The sequence below is a fragment of the Schistocerca serialis genome, chromosome 2, assembly GCF_023864345.2.
Source record: "Schistocerca serialis cubense isolate TAMUIC-IGC-003099 chromosome 2, iqSchSeri2.2, whole genome shotgun sequence".
NCBI lineage: Eukaryota > Metazoa > Arthropoda > Insecta > Orthoptera > Acrididae > Schistocerca > Schistocerca serialis.
In genome coordinates this window covers 875,137,545-875,161,789 of record NC_064639.1, presented here as the reverse complement: position 1 = coordinate 875,161,789, position 24,245 = coordinate 875,137,545, and the positions used below count along the sequence as shown (strand labels likewise).

The 24,245-nt window shown below is 44.4% G+C and overlaps 1 protein-coding gene across 4 annotated transcripts in view; it reads left to right on the top strand.

Annotated features, from left to right (window-relative positions):
* LOC126458199 (NAD kinase-like) overlaps nt 1-24,245 on the top strand; it is a 517,930-nt gene that overhangs the window by 276,384 nt on the left and 217,301 nt on the right. The window contains exon 1 of one of the 4 annotated variants that reach the window (XM_050095093.1): nt 1,166-1,271. The exons of the other annotated variants lie outside the window; for them this stretch is intronic. The gene's annotated coding sequence lies outside the window, so the exon portion shown is untranslated. Of the gene's footprint in view, nt 1-1,165; nt 1,272-24,245 lie in introns of those variants that run through there. 4 annotated transcript variants of the gene reach the window in all.

The following is a 24,245-nucleotide window of genomic DNA, read 5'->3' as shown; positions in this document are numbered from 1 at the left end:
GGCCCAATCAAGACATCACCAACAATGCCTGCCCAAACGTTCACAGAAAATCTGTGTTGATGACCCGATTGCACAATTGCGTGCGGATTCTCGTCAGCCCACACATGTTGATTGTGAAAATTTACAATTTGATCATGTTGGAATGAAGCCTCACCCGTAAAGAGAACATTTGCACTGAAATGAGGATTGACACATTATTGGATGAACCATTCGCAAAAGTGTACCCGTGGAGGCCAATCAGCTGCTGATAGTGCCTGAACACGCTGTACATGGTACGGCAACAACTGGTTCTCCCATAGCACTCTCCATACAGTGACGTGGTCAACCTTACCTTGTACAGCAGCAACTTCTCTGACGCTGACATTAGGGTTATCGTCAACTGCACGAAAAATTGCCTCGTCCATTGCAGGTGTCCTCGTCGTTCTAGGTCTTCCCCAGTCGCGAGTCATAGGCTGGAATGTTCCGTGCTCCCTAAGACGCCGATCAATTGCTTCGAACGTCTTCCTGTCGGGACACCTTCGTTCTGGAAATCTGTCTCGATACAAACGTACCGCGCCACGGCTATTGCCCCGTGCTAATCCATACATCAAATGGGCATCTGCCAACTCCGCATTTGTAAACATTGCACTGACTGCAAAACCACGTTCTTGATGAACACTAACCTGTTGATGCTACGTACTGATGTGCTTGATGCTAGCTAGTACTGTAGAGCAATGAGTCGCATGTCAACACAAGCACCGAAGTCAACTTACCTTTCTTCAATTGGACCAACTAGCGGTGAATCGAGGAAGTACAGTACATACTGACGAAACTAAAATGAACTCTAACATGGAAATTAAGCGTTTCCGGACACATGTCCACATAACATCTTTTCTTTATTTGTGTGTGAGGAATGTTTCCTGAAAGTTTGGCCGTACCTTTTGTAACAACCTGTGTATTTGAATTTGCATGCATATACCAGTTTCTTTGACACTTCAGCGTAGTATTCGATTACTTCTGTCGGTCTCTGTATCTAGCTTTGGGTGCGTGTTGTAGGAAGAGAGACTGGTTAGTGTGGAGGGCGTTTAGAGGACGGCCGTAACGTCAGGTGGGAACGCAGGCTATACAATATAATGGTCGGTGGGAGCCGATGGCGGAAGCCGGGCAGCGGCTGCGGTGGCGGCGTGCTGTGTGTCGCTCGCCAGTAGCGGCTGCGGCCTCGGCGGCGGAACACGCAGTCAGGCAGTGGGCGCCGATTCCTTCCTGCACAGGCGCGGCTTCTGCTCCAACAGGTAGGACACGCCAGCCGCTCAGCTGCGAAAAATCACCGGCAGCTGCTGTGACCGAGGCTACCACATATACACTACTGGCCGCTAAAATTGCTATACCACGAAGATGACGTGCTACAGACGCGAAGATGCTGTGATATGCAAATGATAGGCGTTTCAGAGCATTCACAAAAGGTTGGCGCCGGCGGCGACACCTACGACAACGTGCTGACGTGAGGAAAGCTTCCAACCGATTTCTCATACACAAACAGCAGTTGACCGGCGTTGCCTGGTGTAACGTTGTTGTGATGCCTCGTGTAAGGAGGAGAAATGCGTACCATCACGTTCCCGACTTTGAAAAATGTCGGATTGTAGCCTGTCACAGTTGCGGTTTATCGTATCGCGACATTGCTGCCCGCGTTGGTCGAGATCCAATAACTGTTAGCAGAATATGGAATCGGTGGGTTCAGTAGGACAATACAGAACGCCGTGCTGGATCCCAACGGCCTCGAATCACTAGCAGTCGAGAAGACAGGCATCTTATCCGCATAGCTGTAACGGATCGTGCAGCCACGCCTCGATCCCTGAGTCAACAAATGGGGCGTTTGCAAGACAATAACCATCTGCACGAACAGTTCGATGACGTTTGCAGCAGCATGCACTATCAGTTCGGAGACCATGGCTGCGGTTACCCTTGACGCTAAATCACAGACAGGAGCGCCTGCGATGGTGTACTCAACGACGAACCTGGGTGCACGAATGACAAAACGTCATTTTTTCGGACGATTCCAGGTTCTGTTTACAGCATCATGATGGTCGCATCCGTGTTTGGCGTCATCGCGGTGAACGCACGTTGGAAGCGTGTATTCGTCCTCGCCATACTGGCGTATCACCCGGCGTGATGGTATGGGGTGCCATTGGTTACCCGTCTCGGTCACCTCTTGTTCGCATTGACGGCACTTCGAACAGTGGACGTTACATTTTGGCTGTGTTACGACCCGTGGCTCTACCCTGCATTCCATCCCTGCGAAACCCTACATGTCAGCAGGATAATGCACGGCCGCATGTTGCAGGTCCTGTACGGGCCTTTCTGGATACAGAAAATGTTCAACTGCTGCCCTGGCCAGCCCATTCTCCAGATCTCTCATCAACTGAAAACGTCTGGTCAATGGCGGCCGAGCAACTGTCTCGTCGCAATACGCCAGTCACTACTCTTGATGAACTGTGTTATCGTGTTCAAGCTGCATGGGCAGCTGTACCTGTACATGCCATCAAAGCACAGTTTGAGTCAATGCCCAGGCGTATCAAGGCCGTTATTACGGCCAGAGGTGGTGGTTCTGGGTACTGATTTCTCTGGATCTACGCACCCAAATTGGGTGAAAATGTAAGCACATGTCAGTTCTAGTATAATATATTTGTCCAATGAATACCCGTTTATCATCTGAATTTCTTCTTGGTGTAGCAATTTTAATGGCCAGTAGTGTATTAACCCAGTTTCTGCTCGAGTTAATTTTCACTTCTGAACTTCACAATTCAGATATTTATTTGTTCATTGTCATTAATGAAATGTACTACAACAAGCTAAACAGAAAGTAATTAATAATTTAAGCAATAGATAGTGTAACGTATATGTCACGTTAGGCGGATAATACATTTTATTTGGGCCTTTGTCCCGCTCCAACGCGGGACGGCCGTGTTATTACGGATTTGGCAGTGTTAGTTGCAGAGGGTGGCCGGATGCCCTTCCTGCCGCCACCTCGAACCACCCCCCCCCCCCCTCCCGGAATGTAAGTAGTGTACCCCAGCTGTCTGCTTAGAGTGTAAGCCATGAAGTAGTGCGAACGTTTTCGGATGTCTGTGAGTCGTGTAACTGAGGCGGAACGTGGACACGAGCCCGGTATTCACCTAGCGGGATGTGGAAAACCACATCCAGGCTGGCCGCCATACCGGTCCTCGTCGTTAATCCGCCGGGGCCGGTGCGACTACCAGAGTCCAGGAAGCAGCGCATTAGCGCTCTCGCTTACCTTGGCGGGTACATTTTAAGTGAAATACATGACAGTAAATAAAATAAAGCAGCGTATGTTATTTAAATTACGCTTAGGCAACAGCACTTCACTTTCTGTAATACGGTAAAAGATTCAAATGGTTCAAATGGCTCTGAGCACTATGGGACTTAACATCTATGGTCATCAGTCCTTAGAACTTAGAACTACTTAAACCTAACTAACTACACTACACCCAGTCATCACGAGGCAGAGAAAATCCCTGACCCCGCCGGGAATCGAACCCGGCAACCCGGGCGTGGGAAGCGAGAACGCTACCGCACGACCACGAGCTGCGGACGCGGTATGCACAGACCAACATCACATTTCAGGCACGTTGTTCTGAGTCCCTTTGCAGATTTCTGCAGCGCAGAGTCGTCGTTTTTTCTGTGGCACCATAGCTACCAGATTATTTTCTTAATCATATCTGATGTCATGCAGCACTCTAACTTGATATAGATTACCTGCAGGGCGACCAGGACCTCTAGGGATTGTGGCATTGGAAGTCAGGTAACATTCCACAATGTAGCTCCAAATTTGCAGTTGTGGCATATTCATACCTGTCTTTCTGTAGAGAAGCCACGCATTAGGTACACACACATCGAGCAGCCACGTAAAAATTGGCCACCACTATTTCTTTCCTCGGCTGCTCACTCTACACAACGCTATATTTTCATACATTCGGTCAGTCCCCCCCTCTCCCCCCCCCCCCCCAATTTTTGTTGTATTCTCCAATATCATGTGGTCGCAGCAAAACTATTCTTTTCTTCATTTGTCTTGAGTATCTGCTCACAGCGCTCACTGGATTGATCCCATGGCTGGTTGAAGCAGTTGTTACACTGCAGAACTATCCAGCCGTCTGGCAATAATCATTCCACTTCCATTGCTGCTCTTGGAATCAAAATCTCCCCTCTTCTTGCTTTTGGACACTGCCTTACAGGGTGTAAGTTGACATTCTCTTGGCAGACAATTCCCATGAATCGTGCCAGTTGCACCGTAACCTCTTTCCTTTAAGCAGACCAACAACGTAGACAATGTACACAGATTGTCAAAAGAAATCCTGTAGGGCAGATTTTTACTTGTATCGGGAAGTGAATCAATCTTTTGAACCATAGGTGCAGCACTTTTTCCAAATGCTTTCTGGTACACTTCGTTCCTTTGTGGATCAATTCCTTGGCCGTGCGGTTCTCGACGCTCCAGTCCGGAGCCGCGCTGTTGCTACGGTCGCAGGTTCGAATCCTGCCTCGGGCATGGGTGTATGTGATGTCCTTAGGTTAGTTACGTTTAAGTAGTTGTAAGTTCTAGGGGACTGATGACCACAGCAGTTGAGTCCCATAGTGCTCAGAGCCATTTGAACCATTTTTGATCAATTCCTTGGTATAATTGAAAATTCACTAGATAACCCATGTTTGTGTTTAGGCACTTTGTACCCAGATCTAATGGGTTTACCTTTCAGAAATTGTTTGCGTCCACACCTGCCGAAATACTTTATGCTGCTTTCATCGCTATCCACATCTTTCTCAGGCTGAAAGTCGAGAGAAAGAACTTTTCTTAACATATCTGTTAATAGACTAAGTTTCTACATTTTATCGTTTACATAGATCAGATGAGTGAATGAATCTCGTAATTGTTTCAAATCTGTCTCTTATCATGCTGTGCACCATTTCATTTCTCATGTCTAATCCTGAATCTCCATAACGGCTTCTGCTAGGCGGAGGATTATAGCCCGAAACAATTAAAATTTCTAGAAAACCTGTTATCTCTTCATGTGTTATTTTAGGATCTTGGAAGTTCTTGGAACAAAGCGTATTTTGTAGACTCACTAATTAGAAATTTACCGGCCGAGGTGGCCAAGCGGTTAAAGGCGCTATAGTCTGGAACCGCGCGACCGCTACGGTCGCAGGTTCGAATCCTGCCTCGGGCATGGGTGTGTGTGATGTTCTTAGGTTAGTTAGGTTTAAGTAGTTCTAAGTTCTAGGGGACTGATGACAGATGTCAAGTCTCATAGTGCTCAGAGCCATTTGAACCATTTTAATTAGAAATTTAATTATTTCATCATCCCAAAACAGTTCAAAGCACTGAACTGAAAACAACCTTCTGTATTTACTTCGGTTCACTCACAGGAAATAAAGCCTTATCACTTTGCAGATCCTCCCTTCTTCAATCTTTTATTGCAGTTTTTGATATCTGTAGCTTTTGTGTTTCATCTGAAATGACATTTCCTGGTTTATCATCATGAAAGTAGTCAGTCTCAGGTTTACCACCTAACCTATTATTGTTGGTCAATACTGCTTCTGCACCAGCATAAAATTGTCTTGGTCAAGACTATCTATCTTTACATCCGCATCTTCCTTATCAAAATCTTCGTCCGACTCCACATTAGCTTCAGGGGGCTCAATAAATAGATCCATTGCATCTTCTTCCTTGTCCTCAAGAATATCCAGGAATACATGCAAAGACAGACCTCTGAGAAAGAAGGAAATATTATATAGACTGCTCTGCCTAGCGGAGCGCGTTTGAAACACACAATTAAAAACTGGATTTGGGGTTATAATAATGAATTTCATTTGGTGGCTAACCTATAATATAAATTTCAGTACCTTTAACATTGTAATTATGCAAAAGTTTTAAAAAATTGTGTGGTACATTGCTTCAGAAAATAGTATTTACTTCTTATTTCAAGACATAATCTTATTCATAAAATGTCTTGACTAAATGAACAACCAGACACTGTTCTCTTCCTGATTTTTACTGACAGAATCCCACTTAAGTATCAATGATAGAGCTTCCTTAACTGACAGACATACAACAATATGCATTTCAAATGCATGCATTGTTGCCAATAATAGAAAACAATGGTAGAATATTACGTCACATATATTCCGCGCTAGGCAGAAATGGGTTAAGCGTAACATATATCTAGGCCTACATGTATACGCCAGTGTACAGTGCGTGACCGTGGGAACTTCCTGCCAATACAATCGAAATTCTGACCCATCCATACGTATACTGAACGTTGAGCGAGCGCCATACTATATGCAACATCATTTCGCGGGAAAGATGCGTCGCTTTTCTTTCTGTGACTACAATTACTTTAACGATTACATTTAATTTATGATTATATTTGATTTAATCATTATATTTTATTTATCACTACATTTAAGTTGCTCAAACATTTCTGTTACACTTTCATGTGAGCTAAACCTGTGACGCGTCTCCGAATTTGCTCCGTATGTGCTGTCATGCCTACTTGATACGGACTCAGAAGCAACAGCAATACGTAGAACTGAGGCCGATGACCACGCTGTCTGGTCTCCTTCCCCAAACAACCAACCAACTAATACGTAGAACTGGAGCAGTATATGTAATTGGATTAGTATTTGCAATTGATAGCACTGCACTACACTTTCACACAATCCTTCCAAAAAATCTAAGACTTCAATTCGCCTTCTGCGTGTTGGTCCCGTTTCACATTGCCTCCACGTTTAAAGAGAACTGTCCTTCACGGTCTTCATGCATTTCTTTACTATAGTTTCTCGTAGCCAACAGAACCATCAGCGAGCAGTCATAATGCTGCTCATCTTTCGCCGCCTTCTTCTTCTTCTTCTTCTTCTTCTTCTTCTTCTTCTTCTCCTGGCCTTATCCGGTTTCTTCATGGGGTTGGCGTGTTTTACAACCTGCATTTATCATAGTGGGTGGCCGGATCCTTTCCTGTCACCACCACACCAGAATACAGAACTCCACCCTGGACCCCAAGGAATTTCAGACATGTAGTTTCATTTAGTGCCTCATCTTAACGTTTATTTCAGATACTGTCAGATTTTTTTTATTAGTTTGGAGTTGAATAGTATTAATTTTTCTGCGATTTAATCTTGTGCTATTCGCTGTGAACCAGTTGTAGGCCTGTTCGCATATCGCCTGCGCTTTGTTTGCTTTGGTCCAGTTTGGGTCCATTGTTAGCTTATCAGCAATCCAGGCAGTTTTCGTGCAATTATTAAAACTGACTGTAAGGTTATTAACGTATTGAAAGATCAAGAGAAGACCCGGTATCGAACGTTGTAGTACTGGAAATGTCATGTTCCTTCATTCTGAACTTGGGTGCTGCACTTAGTGTGACCCTCTGCATGTTGTTACATAAGTAACTGATTTCGTAAAAGGAAGGGAGAAAAATTAGGGTTTAACACGTCGTCGACGGTGATAAAATTATAGTCAGAACACGAGCTCAGTACGGGGAAGGAAATCTAGGATATTTTCTGTCGCTTATCCTTCTTTTGGTAGTTGCTACATTTCCCTGTAGCGTCTACGTCAATTGCAGTTAAGCTTCTCGAACTCTCCCATTCTCTGCATGTCCTGTTTCAGGGTTAGCGCTCGAATCTCATATAACGAATCCGATGCGTCCTCACCTAATTTGATTATAATGTGTACCTTTGTTTTCGTAGTTGTTCTTTAATAATGAGTATCTTTTTCAGTTTTAGTATGTGTCTTACAACCAAGGGAGGTCTTCCGTTATTAGCTTTTTATATAGTGGATTGCATCATGCTATTAGTCGGAACATGTCACTAGCGTAAATAATAATAAAAAAATTAAGCCAACTGGGCTGTATTATTTGCAAAAAATGAAACCATATAACGGTATTCCTGTGTGATGTTGGATGACAATACCGACTGAAGGAGACGAAATTATCTAATCACCAATGTTATAAAAATAAAAACTTTTTAAAGCCAACTGCGCAATATTTCTTTATTTACAAACAGCCGGTTTCAACAGACTTTGCAGCCATTTTCGGATCTTCAAAAATTTGTACTGTAAAACGTGGTTCATTTTGAGTTGGACATCACGCCAAGTTGTCATGTAAATAAAATGTAGCACACAGTATAAAGGTTTGTGTAAGTGAAACATTTAAAATCGACAAGCACCTTGTGCACATGAAAAAGACTATTAAATCCGTTTCTGCAAATACGCATAATAATTGTAGTCAGAGTTGGAACATGGACGCGTTTTGAAGCTAAGCTAAGCTATGCAATGTTGTATGTATGTTACTAAAGTTTATTCTAAAAATCAGCTTCAGAAAATCTTTCTGAAAATAACAAGATAAAAACATGCGAAGTTAGGGTGGAAGGAACTAGCTACTTCCTTGTCACATTGTCACAAGATACAAACTTTCACTAGGTAGTGAATGGAAACAACAAACGGTTTTTCATGTACTGAAATCTGAATGGGTGAAATAACAGTCCAAACTGCGATACTAATTTTTGTTGGCAAATTAGGAAATAAAGGGCTGCAACATCCAAAAGACGTTTCTGTTCTATCGATGTGTTGCTCAACATGTAATGAACGGTTTGGTTTTTAAATGGCTGTATTCGTGCTATGCCTAACAGATAATCAGCGGCGTGTAGAAATGAGTATATTCGCGAATGGCGTACCGGTTCCTTGACATCAGCAGCTTTCGTTGTCTGAAGTTGGTCGTTATTTGATATATGCTTGCAACCAGTAAGCGAATAACTGTTAGGTTCATGATCTAAGTGAAGTAAGAACTATGTTTTTAGATTACGGATATGTTGTGTCCAGTAGAAGTAGTATCAGATTTCTGGATGGAGAGCGTTGCGTTGTCCCACCAACCGCGTGCAGTGTATCACTCTTTTTTTTTTGTTTTTTTATCTTGGCCTCCTTCCTCCCCTATAGCCCTACCTTTTCCTCTCCAAATATGCCGCCATCCTCTAGTGTCGACGCAGCACGTAAAGCATGGTGCTGTCAGTAGTAAGACTCATTGCCATAAACCGAAAATAAAAGCGGAGGCATACTCTGCTATGCCTCAGGGGGCGACGACACACTACTCAGAAATACACCTCTCACTGCAGGTGTGAAGCAAGTGATGAGTTTAGAAACTAAAAGGGAAGAAATAAATAAAGACAGAAATGAAGGCAAATTAAAAACGGGGACGGCAGCACACACAAATGAAAACGAAACTGGCGAGATAATCCCATCGCCCAGAGAATTAACGAAGTAATAATCCTCTAAGATAGATTACGTGTTTTCTAATTTTCCAATAATGTTTTGCAATAATTTTTCCAATGTCAAGTCAAGGGTAGTTTCAAAGTCCCAGTGACAAAGATCCAGGGGTAAACTCAGGCAATTCCTGGACGAGGTGCCTTAGTCAACCCGGAACACCTTTTGGTAACCATGAACCATTGCAACTTTCAGAAAACTTGCAAAAGTAGTGGTATATTTTTGGTCAGATTCCGCCAGGCGATGCTGGCTCCACAGGTAGTCCATGAAAGAGACAGCATCGGTGAGGGAAAGGTCATAGATCGTGAAAATGGTGTGGCCCAAGAGCCACACCATTGCGTTACGTCGTTGCCGAGGGTTGGTCTGAATATCAGGGGTAAGGAACCAGTCGATTGACACATTGTCTGGTGTCGTCCCACCGATCAGCGCTAATAACACACGTGCAAGGTCCCACACTTCTGTGACGTGAGGGCATAAGAGACGATGCTCTCTGGTGTCTACGTCACCACATCGGCCGCAAGCAGCCGAGGGCCGTAGGCGGATGGCCGCCAGGCGATGATTAGTGGGTATTAAATTGTTTACGACACGATACCATAGCGCTGAAACTTCCGTGGGAAGGGCTGGGTTGTTGATATTAGCCCAAGCTTGGTGCCAGATGACCGACGGTCGTCTGTCCTCTAATTTATGTGGCGCGGGCTGGCCTCGAAGTGCCTGGTAAAGGCGCTTCGACGTGCGTACCTTGTCAGTGGCCACTTTTAGGACGTAACTTTCATTGAGGTAACAGTCCTTGACTGTCGTCATCCGGAACGGAATATGTGTCAAACGTACTGGTGCACGCGCCGATCGTGGGCGATAACGGTCGAAAAGAACCGCTGTTGTCCCACCTGGGTCAGTTTCACGCAAGGTGGCGATACGGTGGCCACACATTTGCGGGGAAAGTCAATGAGTCCAAGGCCACCATCGATTTGGTAGTGTACAAGTCTGCGCATCAACTTTGAACAGTGCATGCCGCCACAAGAGCCAATATACTGTTTGTGAGATGGCTCTGCCGGTTTCTTTTGGTAGCGTAAGGAGTTGTGCTACATACCATGCCCGTGATAGGATGTAAGTATTAATCAATTGGATTCGTTGATGGAGGTCGAGTCGTCGATCAGCGTGACTCACGCAAAGTCCTCTGATGCGCGTGAGAAGCCGCCTCCACGTGAGTGTTAACATGCGCTGCGGACAGGCAGGCACCTCAAGGCCCAAGATACGTTGTTCCCCCACAACTCGGTACCATGGGCGTTCGATGGTCAATGATCGTGGTCCTAGCGGGATCAGCACCGTTTTGTTGGAATTTAACATGGCACCGGATGCTCGTTCATAAACGTTGAGAACTCGGCGAACTGAATCGATGTCCCTAGCGTTTGCGACGAACACACCGACATCATCCGCATATGCCGCACTGCGGAAGGTGACGCCTGGGAGAGCGACCCATCGACCATCCGTCCGATGTCACGCAGCATGGGGTCCAGCGCTATAGCGAACAAATACATTGACAAGGGACACCCTTGTCGGACTGATCGTCTGATGGGAATTGGTCATGATCGGCAGCCGTTCACAGCGATTGTGGAATTTGCTCCATCCCAGAAGTGCCGGATGATTCTTATGAAGCGCTCTCCAAAACCCATCCGCGACATAACGGCCAGCAGGTAAGGGTGGGAGACCCTGTCAAAGGCACCGGCGAAATCTAGGGAGAGAATTGCAGCCGGGGTTCGAGTGTCGGCGGTGAGTAAGACAACATCACGGTATATAGAAGCGGCGGTGAAGATGGTTCGGTTCGAAACGCCACATGATTGAGTGGGGCAAAGTACCTTATTCATTACCTTTTTTAGACGAGGCCACGCTTCGCGCCACCAACTTACAATCAGTGTTAAGAACGGTGATAGGACGCAGGTCTTTAGCTCGACAGTGGCCTGTGACCTTTGAAATAAGGGCAATACGTCCAGCTAGAAATTCGGCGGGTAGTTCGCAACCAGCAAAAATCTCCTCGCACATTTTGCAGAAGCGGTCTCCTAACAGGTCCCAGAATTGTTGGTAGAATTCATAAGGGAGACCGTCGGGGCCAGGTGATTTTTGTCCCGGACAGGCACGGAGGACAAATGTGAGGTCAGCGAGTGTGAGTGGCTCGGTTAAACAGTCGCGGTCTCGATGATCTAATGAAGTTGGGACCCCACCGATAAGTGCTCGTTGGGCGGCGACGTCTACCCCAACATCCTGGAAGAGGTGCGTATAATGGTCTGTTAGGTGTTTGAGAACTTCACGATGGTCTGTGAGGCGCGTACCATCGTCTGTTTTAAGGCGTAGAATGGTGTTCTTCTTTGCATGATACCTTTCAGAGGCAAGGTGATAGCTGGATGGCCTCTCGCCCTCAATCAGGGATGTGGAGCGGCACCTCACGACCATCCCCTCGGCCTTCTCCCGAGAGAAGCGAAGGATTGTCGCTTTAATTTTGTTGAGGCGCATGCGTAGCTGGTCATACCTGTCAGCAGGAAGGGTTAGTGCATCGTTTAGACATTGTTGATAGAAAACTAATGTGCTACGCTTCCAGTGTGCGACTTCGCGACTATGTGGCTGGATAACACGTCGCAGCCGCGGCTTCGCACAGCGGAGCCACCAAACTATAGTGGTAGGGTACTTCGATGCAGTAGCGATGCAATCCCGCCATGTTTTCGTGACAAGAGTGCGTAGTTCGGGCGTTGGGAGATGAAGTGTATTCATCTTGCAATAGGTGCCCCGAGGAACCGGGGTTGGGCCCGTGATATGCAGGGAGCAAGAGTACGCACAGTGGTCACTAAAGGCCACAGGAATGACTTGGACGGCACAAAGGGCAGGAAGCAAATCAGCAGAGACATAAACACGGTCAATACGGCTTGCTCCAGTGGGGTAGATGTGAGTATATTGTGTGTAGGCGGGATGAAAGTGGCGCCACGTATCATTGTCAGCCGCCTGGAGGAGTGTAGCAAGTGCTTCACACCTCATGGGCGTTGGGACCTGATCAGCATCGGCCACCACACAGTTAAAATCTCCGCCAAAAACGATAAGACGACGAGCTGTCAAGAAAGGGGTGATCTCTGACGTAAAAAGTGTTCTTCTGTCATGCCTGTGATTAGCTCCTGAAGGAGCATAGACGTTAATAAAAAGTACATCCCGAATGATACACGCAAGAACGCGACCATTGGGTAGTTTTGTAACATTGGATGGAGTTAACTCTGATCTCGTTATGTATTGCATCTCACTGAACATCACTGACTACCCAACAACATCAGTAATTATACTGAAATGCCTTTCGGTATCTGGAACACTCCGTCGTCGATTGCTCTGGAATTTTATTTTCGCTAACAAGTCTTAGGGCTTACCTCATTAGAACAGTAATATTTATGATAAGTACGAGCGTTAAGAAAGAAACTTTATTATTTCCTGCCTATTCTAATAAGCGCCGAGCTTGGTTAGTGTTGGGCAACGCCTAATGAGTACTTTCTCCACCTCGTAGATGCGAAGTGTGTCGTAGTGGCGCTGGCGTCGCTGGACGGAGTTGGTATCTGTAAATGCCAATACGTTTGTCATTTAAGTTTCATAGTGTTTCACAAAGATTTTTCAGAAAGAAAGTAATTACATATAAGTTTTTGTAAATTTCCAAATGACGCGCAACTTAATACGACATTCGTGGCTTTCATGCACGCAGTCACCATCGAACGACACCAGCGCTGCCGCGAGTTACTTCGTACCTAAGTAGTACCTCAGACACTCACTAGATGCTGCTTAGCACTGAAACTGTTGCATCATCAGTAAAATAGTAGAAAAGGACAGAAGTAATGTATGTTTTTAGTTAACTGTGGCAATTCCGAAACTAGATCTTGCAGCTGTACTGTGTTTAGTCTTGGAACATTCAATCGAATACAAAATTACTGAGCTTTCACTAGTGTTCTCTTCGAGTAAAGGAATAGCGATACGGTATTTGTAGCACCGCTTTGGGGTTTGAAATTTGTCTTCAGTAGGGCCGATCCTAACCCTAAGCAGTATATGATGAAAGTGCGAAATGAATTTTGTGATTCTGAGCACCCGGTTGAAGCCTGGTTTGATTCCCATTCATCCGGCTTTCTGATACTGCGTATACTGAAGACAATCAGTCCTATTACAAAAACATAGTCCTTCCTTTAATTATGGATTGAATAGTGCTCTTTGTAAATTTTGTAGCAATTGTTGCAAAATGCTTAAAGTGGACTACAGCTGATCACTAGTAATTGAAGAATGACAAGTCATGATACGCGTTGTTTGTGTGTGTGCAAACCCATATCTACAGTCAAGGTCCCTCAAGTGTGGCGCAGGGGCAGTGGTGCGGCTAGACTCACTTTATCGACTACCTTTCAATTATGTTTAACATTTTGTAATGAAGCCGAACCCAACGCTCACCTTTGTCACTATGTGAAAGAATTGTGTGGTGAAATGCACTATTCCTGAAACAAATAAAATATTAATAAAGAAAACTAAACGGCTGGTAACACTTGTGATAAAAGTTGTTTCGGCACCAATATTTGCAGGAGATGCCTTCAAATGTCTGAACATAGATCACCGGGTGTCGCATTACTTTCATATTTATCACAGGCAAACACTTGACATAGAAAGATGCGTACTATTCTACGCTGGGGAAGCAGGAGGGAGGGGGGGGGGTTCAAATGGCGCTGAGCACTATGGGACTTAACATCTGTGGTCATCAGTCCCCTAGAACTTAGAACTACTTAAACCTAACTAACCTAAGGACATCACACACATCCATGCCCGAGGCAGGATTCGAACCTGCGACCGTAGCGGTCACGCGGTTCCAGACTGAAGCGCCTAGAACCGCACGGCCACACCGGGCGGCGGGGGGGGGGCTAACTCTTTATTTCGTTATATTAGACGAACAGTTCAGAAAAATGTTCGTAACTGTCGATTTCGAACGAGTAGTATGTATAGACATTTCATATAATTCAGCATATTTCGGGCCACCGTTACAAATTTTTGTAGCTACAGTGCTAACGCTGGAGACTTCTATAAACGAGAAGTCAGACGAACTGTGGGCAGTCTTTTCTTCAGTGGATCGACATAGCACTTAACTCACCTCGCCATATTTTAATTTCTTACCACATGCTCTTCCAATGGAGCTACAGCCTGGACTAGAGTCCGGGCGTGGCTGGTTGGTAGCTATTTAGAGGGTACTTTAGAACGACAGAGATTGACATCTCCTCTACGTGTTGGCCATTAGAGAGTAGCATACCGGCATTCTCCTTGTCTGGTTTAAGGAAACAACAGAAAATCTAAATCAGGGTGATAGGACAGGGATTTTTAGCCTGCTCCTCACGACTGCCAGTCCCCCGTGGGCGCTATGAGTCTGTCTCTTGTTTCTTGCTGACTGCTTCCTCCACGAGTTGCTGTCTTGTGAGGACCAGGAGATAGAACAAGGACTGCTCTTTTAATTTTTTACAAAAATAACAGAAGGAAAAAAATCTTCAGTACTAATTGTTTTATTGTTTCTTAAAATATTTGCTATTAAAATTCATATACTTCTGCATTCCTTCGAACTAATCGTTGAAACAATTTTTCCTCTCTTATGTTCCGAACCCCCCCCCCCACCCGCCCCCCTAACCCTGCATGGACCATGAATCTTGCCGTAGGTGGGGTGGCTTGCGTACCTCAGCGATACAGATGGCCGTACCGTAGGTGCAACCACAACGAGGGGGTATCTGTTCAGAGGCCAGACAAACGAGTGGTTACTGAAGAGGGGCAGCAACCTTTTCAGTAACTGCAGGGGCGTCTGGATGATTGACTGATCGGGTCTTGTAACAAAAACCAAAACAGCCTTGCTGCGCTGGTACTGCGAACGGCTGAAAGCAGGGGGTAACTACAGCTGTGATTTTTCCCGAGGGCATGCGGATCTGTTGTATGATTAAATGATGATGACATCCTTTGGGTAAAATATTCCGAAGGTAAAGTAGTCCCCCATTCAGATCTCCTGTGGGGACTACACAGGACGATGTCTTCGTCAGAAGAAACAAAACCAGGATTCTAGGGGATTAGAGCGTAGAATGTTAGAACCCTTATTCAGGCGCGTAGACTAGAAAATTCATAAAGGGGAATGCATGGGTTCGAGTTAGATACAGGGGGAGTTAGTGAAGTTCGGTGGCAGGAGGAACAGGACCTCTGGTCAGATGAATACTGCTTTATAAATAGAAAATCAAATAGGAATAATGCAGGAAAAGGCGAATAAGAAAATAGGAATGTGGGTAAGCGACTGTGAATAGCAAAGGGAACGCATTATCTTAGCCAAGACAGAGACGAAGCTCACACACTCCATAGAAGTAAAAGTTTATATGCCAACTAGGTCTGCAGATGATGAAGAGATTGAAGAAATGAATGACGAGATAAAAGAATTTATCCAGATAGGTAAGGGAGACGAAAATTTCGTTGTTAAGGGGGGCTGGAATTCGACAGTAGGAAAAGGAAGAGAAGGAAAAAGAGAAGGTAAATATGGACTGGGGGAAAGGAATGAAAGAGTGTGCCACCTGGTAGAATTGTGCACAGCGCATAATTTACTCATCGCTAACACTTGGTTTAAGAACCATAAAAGAAAGTTGTACTTGTGGAAGGAACCTGGAGACACCGGAAGGTTTCTGATTGATTTTATAATGGTAAGACAGAGATTTCGGAACCAGATTTTAAACCGTAAAACATTTTCAGGGGCGGATTTGGAGTCTGACCACAATTTATTGGTTATGAACTGTAGATTAAAACTGAAGAAATTGCAAAAAGTTAGGACATTACGGAGATGGGGCCTGGATAAGTTGAAAGAACCATAGGCTGTTGAGAGTTTTAGAAGGAGCGTTAGGCAACAATTGACTACAACAGTGGAAAGAAATACAGTAGAAGATGAATGGATAGCTTTGAGAAGTGAAATAGTGAAGGCAGCAGAGCATCAAATAGGCAGAAAAAACAGGAGATACTGAATTTAATTCAAGAAAGGAGAAAATATAAAAATGCAGCAGATGAAGGTGGCGAAAGGGAATATAACGCCAAAAAAAACGAGGTTGAGAGGACGTACAAAATGGCTAAGCAAGAATGGCTGGAGGTCAAATGTAAGGATTTAGAAGCATGTATCACAAGGGCAAAGACAGATACTTCCTACGGGAAAATGGAGGCCTTTCGAGAAAAGAGAAGCTGCTGTATCGATATCAAGAGCTCGAATGGAAATCAGTCCTAAACAAAAAAGGGAAAGATGAAAGGTGGAAGGAGTATGTAGAGGATCTGTACAAGGGATATGAACTGGAAGGCAATGTCATAGAAATGGAAAAGGACGTAGATGAAAATGATATGGAAGATATGATACTGCGAGAAGAATTTGACAGAACATCTAAGTCAAAACGAGGCTCGGGAGTGTGACAGAGCACTGGAAGCCCTAAGTCAAAACAAGGACCGGAAGTAGGCCACATTCCGTCAAAACCCACTGATAACCTTGAAGAGCCAGCCATGACAAAACTTATCCATCTGGTGTGCAATATGTTTGAGAAAGGTGAAATACCGTCAGCTTTCAGGAAGAATGTAGTACACTACTGGCCATTAAAATTGCTACACCAAGAAGAAATGGAGATGATAAGCGGGTATTCATTGGACAAATATATTATACTAGAACTGACATGTGATTACATTTTCACGCAGTTTCAGTGCATAGATCCTAAGAAATCAGTACCCAGAACAACCACCTATGGCCGTAATAGCGGCCTTGATACGCCTGGGCATTGAGTCAAACAGAGCTTGGATGGCGTGTACAGGTATAGCTGCCCATGCAGCTTCAACGCGATACCACAGTTCATCAAGAGTAGTGACTGGCGTATTGAGACGAGCCAGTTGCTCGGCCACCATTGACCAGACGTTTTCAGTTGGTGAGAGATCTGGAGAATGTGCTGGCCAGGGCAGCAGTCGAACATTTTCTGTATCCAGAAAGGCCCGTACAGGACCTGCAACATGCGGTCGTGCATTATCCTGCTGATATGTAGGGTTTCGAAGGTATCGAATGAAGGGTAGAGCCACTGGTCGTAACACATATGAAATGTAACGTCCACTGTTCAAAGTGAACAAGAGGCGACCGAGACGTGTAACCAGTGGTACCCCATACCATCACGCCGGGTGATACGCCAGTATGGCGATGACGAATACACGCTTCCATTGTGCGTTCACCGCGATGTCGTCAAACACGGATGCGACCATCATGATGCTGTAAACAGAACCTGGATTCATTCGAAAAAATGACGTTTTGCCATTCGTGCACCCAGGTTCGTCGTTGAGTACACCATCGCAGGCGCTCCTGTCTGTGATGCACCATCAAAGGTAACCGCAGCCACGGTCTCTGAGCTGATAGTCCATGCTGCTGCAAACGACGTCGAACTGTTCGTGCAGATGGTTGTTGTCTTGCAAATGTCCCCATCTGCTGGCTCAGGGATCGAGACGTGGCTGCACGATCCGTTACAGCCATGCGGATGTTTGTCAGATCGACTACTAGTGATACGAGGCCGTTGGGATCCAGCACAGCGTTCCGTATTACTCTCATGAACCCACCGGTTGCATATTTGGCTAACAGTCATTGGACCTCGACCAACGCGAGCAGCAATGTCGCGATACGATAAACCGCATTCGCGATAGGCTACAATGCGACCTTTATCAAAGTCGGAAACGTGATGGTATGCATTTCTCCTCCTTACACGAGGCATCACAACAACGTTTCACCAGGCAACGCCGGTCAACTGCTGTTTGTGTACGAGAAATCGGTTGGAAACTTTCCTCATGTTAGCACGTTGTAGGTGTCGCCACCGGCGCCAACCTTTTGTGAATGCTCTGAAAAGCTAATCATTTGCGTATCTCAGCATCTTCTTCCTGTCGGTTAAGTTTCGCGTCTGTATCACGTCATTTTCGTGGTGTAGCAATTTTTATGGCCAGTAGTGTAGATGGGTAGATCACATAACTAATGAGTAGGTACTGAATAGATTTGGGGAGAAACGAAATTTGTAGCACAACCTGAGTAGAAGAAAGGATCGTGTCATAGGACACATTCTGAGAGATCAAGGGGTTACCAATTTAGCATTGAAGGGAAGTGTGTGTATGTGGGGGGGGGGGGGGTAAAAATCTTAGAGGGAAACTAAGAGGGGTAAAAATCTTAGAGGGAAACTAAGAAATGAATACATTAAACATATTTGGAAGATATAGGTTTTAGTAGTTATTCGATGATGATGGGGCTTGCACAGGATAGCGTGAGATCTACTTCAAATCAATCTTTCGACTGAAGACAACAGCAATAACAACAACGTGCTGGGAAAGGGTATCCCATAAAGAAGCAACTTCAAAGTGGATTGTACCATACATATTTGTTGATTAAAGTAAGTGATTTACACATTATTGTAGCGTATGCTACCTGTGAGTATGTATAAAGTATGATAGTCAAGTGGCGTCCACGACTCTGCAGGCACCCTCTCGTTCTTTCGATAAAATTCTCCATAGCTTTCGGCTTACTAGAACGTCTGGTTCTGAAATTACAAGCTCTGGAACTGATCGTGATTAGCGTACACATCAGATTGCTAATACCTGCACAAAAAGAAATCGCGTGGTGTCCAATCGCGAGACGAGGGTGGCCAATCCACATAACCGTTGCGAGCAATCTACCGGCAATCGGTGTGTGACATGATGCATCATCTTGTTGAAACCAAACCTTCCCAGCATTCACACAACCAGATTTAGACAGAGAACTCCCTTGAACATATCGCGGTAGTGTTCACCGTCCCCTGTTACTGCTCTTCGAATAAGTAGGCCCCAGTTACACCCTCAACCCAAATTCGACGTCACACAGTCACTCATTGTGGATGTAATCGTTTCTTCATAATGACTCGAGAGGGTTTTCTGTGTCCGAAATGCTACAGTTCTGCGTATTCACGAAGCTATTCAACGGATTTGGTGAACATTATTTTCTCCATGAACTTGTTTACTCCTTATTTCGCAAGCATCTAATAGGCAAATGCTCGGCGCGTTTCGTGATAGTATGGCTTCAGGTCTGGTGTCAGTTGGATTATACACACTCAAAGGTGCAAATCATCTTTCAGAATTCGTTTCCTGCTGGTTCTGGGAACATCCAGTTGTTCTGAACGCCGGCGAATAGTTTTCACCGGACTTGCAGCAACATTATCAGTCACGACGGCGGTGTTTCCCGCAGAACGATTAACACGAGGATCCCCCCCCCCGCCCCCAGAGAGTATGACGTCCGTAACCGAACCAGTTTTCTCGAATTTAGCAGTCTCACCACACTGGATTTTACGTTGACCAGAAATTCCACGGAATTTGCGGACAGTCTCTGCACAACATTAGGTACATTTGTAATAAGCTTTCACTACAACAACATGCTGTCCCTTCGTGAAGTGCTCCATTATTAACCACAAAGAAAGCAGTTGAAAACGGTGCAACGTTGAGTGCTGCCAACTGACTAGAATAGAAATGGCTAGCATTTAAAAAAAAGTGTTCTTTATGGAATGCTCTTGAGATAATTTTTTTTTACGTGGTTTTGGAGGATTCAAAATATTTTTAAGGTGATTTCTAGTCTGACATAACGGAATAAGGTAATACGAGTGATAGGATATTTTTCTATCGAGTAAACTAGTGTTTGATAAATAGCATTATTATGGGAGAATGATGCGACGTTTTGCGAGCGAACCACTTTTGTTAGTTCCGGTTGACCTTACACAAACAGTCACTCGCAGCTTGTACAAATATATCCAAATTTCGTCTGCTTTTACGATATTGTGCACAGACTTCGCATGTCCCCGCTTGAATTTTTTTAGTATTTCACTACACCAATCGACAGACTTTATTTTTGAGCTTCGGGCAGATTTTGCAGAATACAGCGGTAACAACTCTTCATTCGCAGATAACTGCTCGTGCTGAATCTAATGTACTGCGCCCTACGATGTACGTGTTGATGCCTACATGTCAGGCTGAGATACGTTACATGCCGAACAGCAACCTATTGTGGTTGAAATTCATCGCGAAAGTTCTCATACTCATGAGCACCGGTCACGACAAACGTCTTGAAACCAGTTATAGAAATTGTCTTCTAAGGATGACTGATCTTCAATTACTGAGCGAAGCTACTCGTGGCGGTTTTCGTAAAAAAAATCGCCCAACGTAAACCTTTACTTGAAATTTCTAGCTTTCCACAACACTGCTTCTTTAAACTGTCAACGTAAACAAACTAGTCGGATAATTTCAAATGGTTCAAGTGGCTTTGAGCGCTGTGGGACTTAACTTCTGAGGTCATCAGTCCCATAGAACTTAGAACTACTTAAACCTAACTAACCTAAGGACATCACACACACCCATGCCAGAGGCAGGATTCGAACCTGCGACCGTAGCGGTCGCGCAGTTCCAGACTAGCGCCTAGAACCGCTCGGCCACACCGGCCGGCTTGGATAGTTTCAGAGCTGCCGTTGTTTTCACAATAAGAAATATTAAAACAATAGTAATCTATAATCATAACAGCGCCATCGAGTAAAAAAAGCAACTTAAAATGCAATATTTGTAGTGCGACATGTTCGGTTTGATACAGAAAGAGCCGGCCGGTGTGGCCGTACGGTTCTAGGCGCTTCAGTCTGGAACCGCGTGACCGCTACGGTCGCAGGTTCGATTACTGCCTCGGGCATGGATGTGTGTGATGTCCTTAGGTTAGTTAGGTTTAAGTAGTTCTAAGTTCTGGGGGACTGATGACCACAAACGTTAAGTCCCATAGTGCTCAGAGCCATTTGAACCACACAAAAAGATATAACGTACCTTCCTGCGAAAAAACGGGGCACCAACGACTGTATTCTGAATTCTAATGGCCACAGATTCTATATTTGTATTCTATAGGTTGTTGTTCTTAGCATTTATCGTGTACGAATGGAATAATATCATAGTTTTCACACAATTACGCACTACAGTCACTGAAAGGAAAAAAAAGAGTGCATCTCGTTTGTGGGGCGGTGCAGGACTGTGGGGTGTTTGGTTCGAATCCTAGTGATGGAAAACAAATTACCGCCAATATTAGACTTTCAAGTGGAGGAGGGGCGGAGGTGTAAATATCAAGAACGCCAGACACTGTTATCTGCCGGGACCGGGTTTCATCGTCTCACTTTCTCTTCTCCAGCGGAATCTTGCTGTCATGCAATCTAGAAAGTTAGATCGTTTAAATGTAATAACGCCGGTTTGATTCCCTTTACAAGCGTTCCTTGAGCCTCTCATGATCTGTAAATGTATTTGATCCATCATCTTTTCGAGCTTATAGCATATTCTGGCGCTCCACTTTGCTCCAGTTTTTCCTGTCGCCGACTGTACTGGTGCGTAGCCGTCGTCCAGAGCAGTACGCTAGCCAGCGGCGCTGTATTTGTCAACATCCGGGCATTCATCGTCAGTCGGGAAGCGTTCCCGCCACCACTTCGCTTGCCATTGTCATAGTACGCCACCCAGAGAGCTACATAATATAACATACCGAAATCTGAAAACGTACCAAATAATTGTGTAGTTTGCAAGTATATGAAATAACACAGTAGTTGGCCAAATACGTAGGTAGGCAGCTAGTGGTTATGTCAAAATAAATAAGAAACACTGCCGAAGAACTTCATACAGTCTGTCCGGCTTACTTCTTCGAAGCCACGTTTTACGATTGTCGCGAGCAGTCCCCTTACCATTAGGCTATGCGTGGACAACTCACAACCAGATGCAAACTTCTATGTGGAGTCAACCATGTGTCTACGTCTAGATGTGGTTCTAGGCTCTATAGTCTGGAACTGCGCGACCGCTACGGTCGCAGATTCGAATCCTGCCTCGGGCATGGATGTGTGTGACGTCCTCAGGTTAGTTAGGTTTAAGTAGTTCTAAGTCTAGGGGACTGATGACCTCAGATGTTAAGTCCCATAGTGCTTAGAGCCAGTTGAACGTCTAGGTCTTCTTCTATCATCAACACGTTACTTCCTAAAGCCGGTGGTACGCAAGCCAGATTTTTGCCGCCGTGGTCAGTTGGCGGTCGCCGCTCACAGAAATCTGGCGTTTACACGCGCGACGATAAAACTGCGTCACCCTCTTCGGGTCAGCCGACTATTGATAGTATTTTCATCATCAGACCAGTTCACTTTATTTTACTATATTGTTTAAATTATTTTCCGCACAGTGTTGTTTGAAACGAACAGAGCAAATTCTAGGTTTTTTTGTTATCATGTGGACGAATGCTACTTTGTGATCCACTAGTTTCGCTTCTTTTGCCCTTTTTTTTAGCCTTGACGAATGCATCACGTAGATGTTTCCATCGTTTTATCATTTCCTGACCTAAAAAAGAAATAATCAAGTACTGTCGACAGTAGCTACGTAAAAATACAAAATAATTTGTTCAGAAATTAATTTTTTTTGTATTTTTCAGACAGCGGGCAAGTGAATGTAAGTCACCGCCCTTTATTACTCCTTGAGAGCTGGAATCTCAACAGCAAGGGTGGTACAGATGTTTGTGAAGCACTATGGACGGTTATGCAAAGCGAGGGCATACGTCCCCTTAGAAAAGAAATGTGGAAGACTGTAGTAAATGGTTTTGAAAATGCAGCAACTTTCCCCATTGCTTAGGGGCAGTAGATGGGAAACATGTCCCCATCGTGAGTCCAATAGAAAGTGGATGTATGTATTTTAATTATAAAAACTACTACTCATTTGTGTTAATGAGTATCGCAGGTAGTAAGTTGCTTTTGTTTATGCGCGTATTGGCAGCTATAGAGATTTTTAAACAATATCAGCTGTGGAAATGAATAGAAAGCAGTTCAAAAAGTCTGTCTGATGAGAAGTGTCTACCAGACACCGGAAGTGTTACTACATTAAAATAATGTCCTACCACAATTTTATAATGACACTGTTAAAGCCTGCGTTATTCTTCATTGTTATGCTAGGGATAGGGATACATGGTTGGAGGTCAGTACAATGCAGGCATCAGTGGATCTCCACAATAATAATTACTTCGTGGTTAAAAGTTAAAGGGCAGTTTGAGTATTATGATTTTCGTCTATTTCCATTGCAAGCTACCAATAATAATAATTAATAACTATTTTTGTTTGAGTCTCTATTACTATCAATTCGTATTATTATACTGACTTGAACGTGCACTGTATTAGAGACTAGTTCTTTGTTGCCACCTGCAACATAGTGAACTTACGTATTTTCCGAGAAAGTTCCGACAAAACCCCACGAAGAGTGTTCTGCGACATTTCATCCATTGGAATATTCACTCCATGGTCTGAACTTCTGTTTGTGTACCACATACGACATAACTAATATTCGATACAATATCAGCTTCTCTGAAATATATTTACAAGTACACAGTGCAATGCCTATTACATTGAAAACTATTGCTAGTTATCATGATTTGACATTATAGCTAGAACACAGTGGGATGGTCGGCGTGAATTCAAATAGTGTAAATGACCATGTGCCGTTGTGGTGACCTCATTATTGTTCACTAAATTAACTCAAGTGTTATAGTCAAGAGTGATTAATTCCTCATGTGGAATACTGATGTAAAAGTAATTAAATTAAAAATTAAATTGTACTGCTATATTCGCCATGTACCTTTATGCAAGAATAGAACAAGTAGGATCAAGAAAATTACATGCACGTCCTTTTCTGGAATTAAATATAGTTCCCACAAGCAAATAGTACAGATGTCTGGGAATGCATTAAATAATTCGAAATACACTGACCCGCCCAATCCGCGCAACTTACGTTATAAACAAACTGGTTCCAAATACATGAAAACCAGATGACAACTTTGAATGCATTTTCTGTGGTTCTCGCCCATTCAGAACAAAGCACTTTCATAATAGGTTTGCGC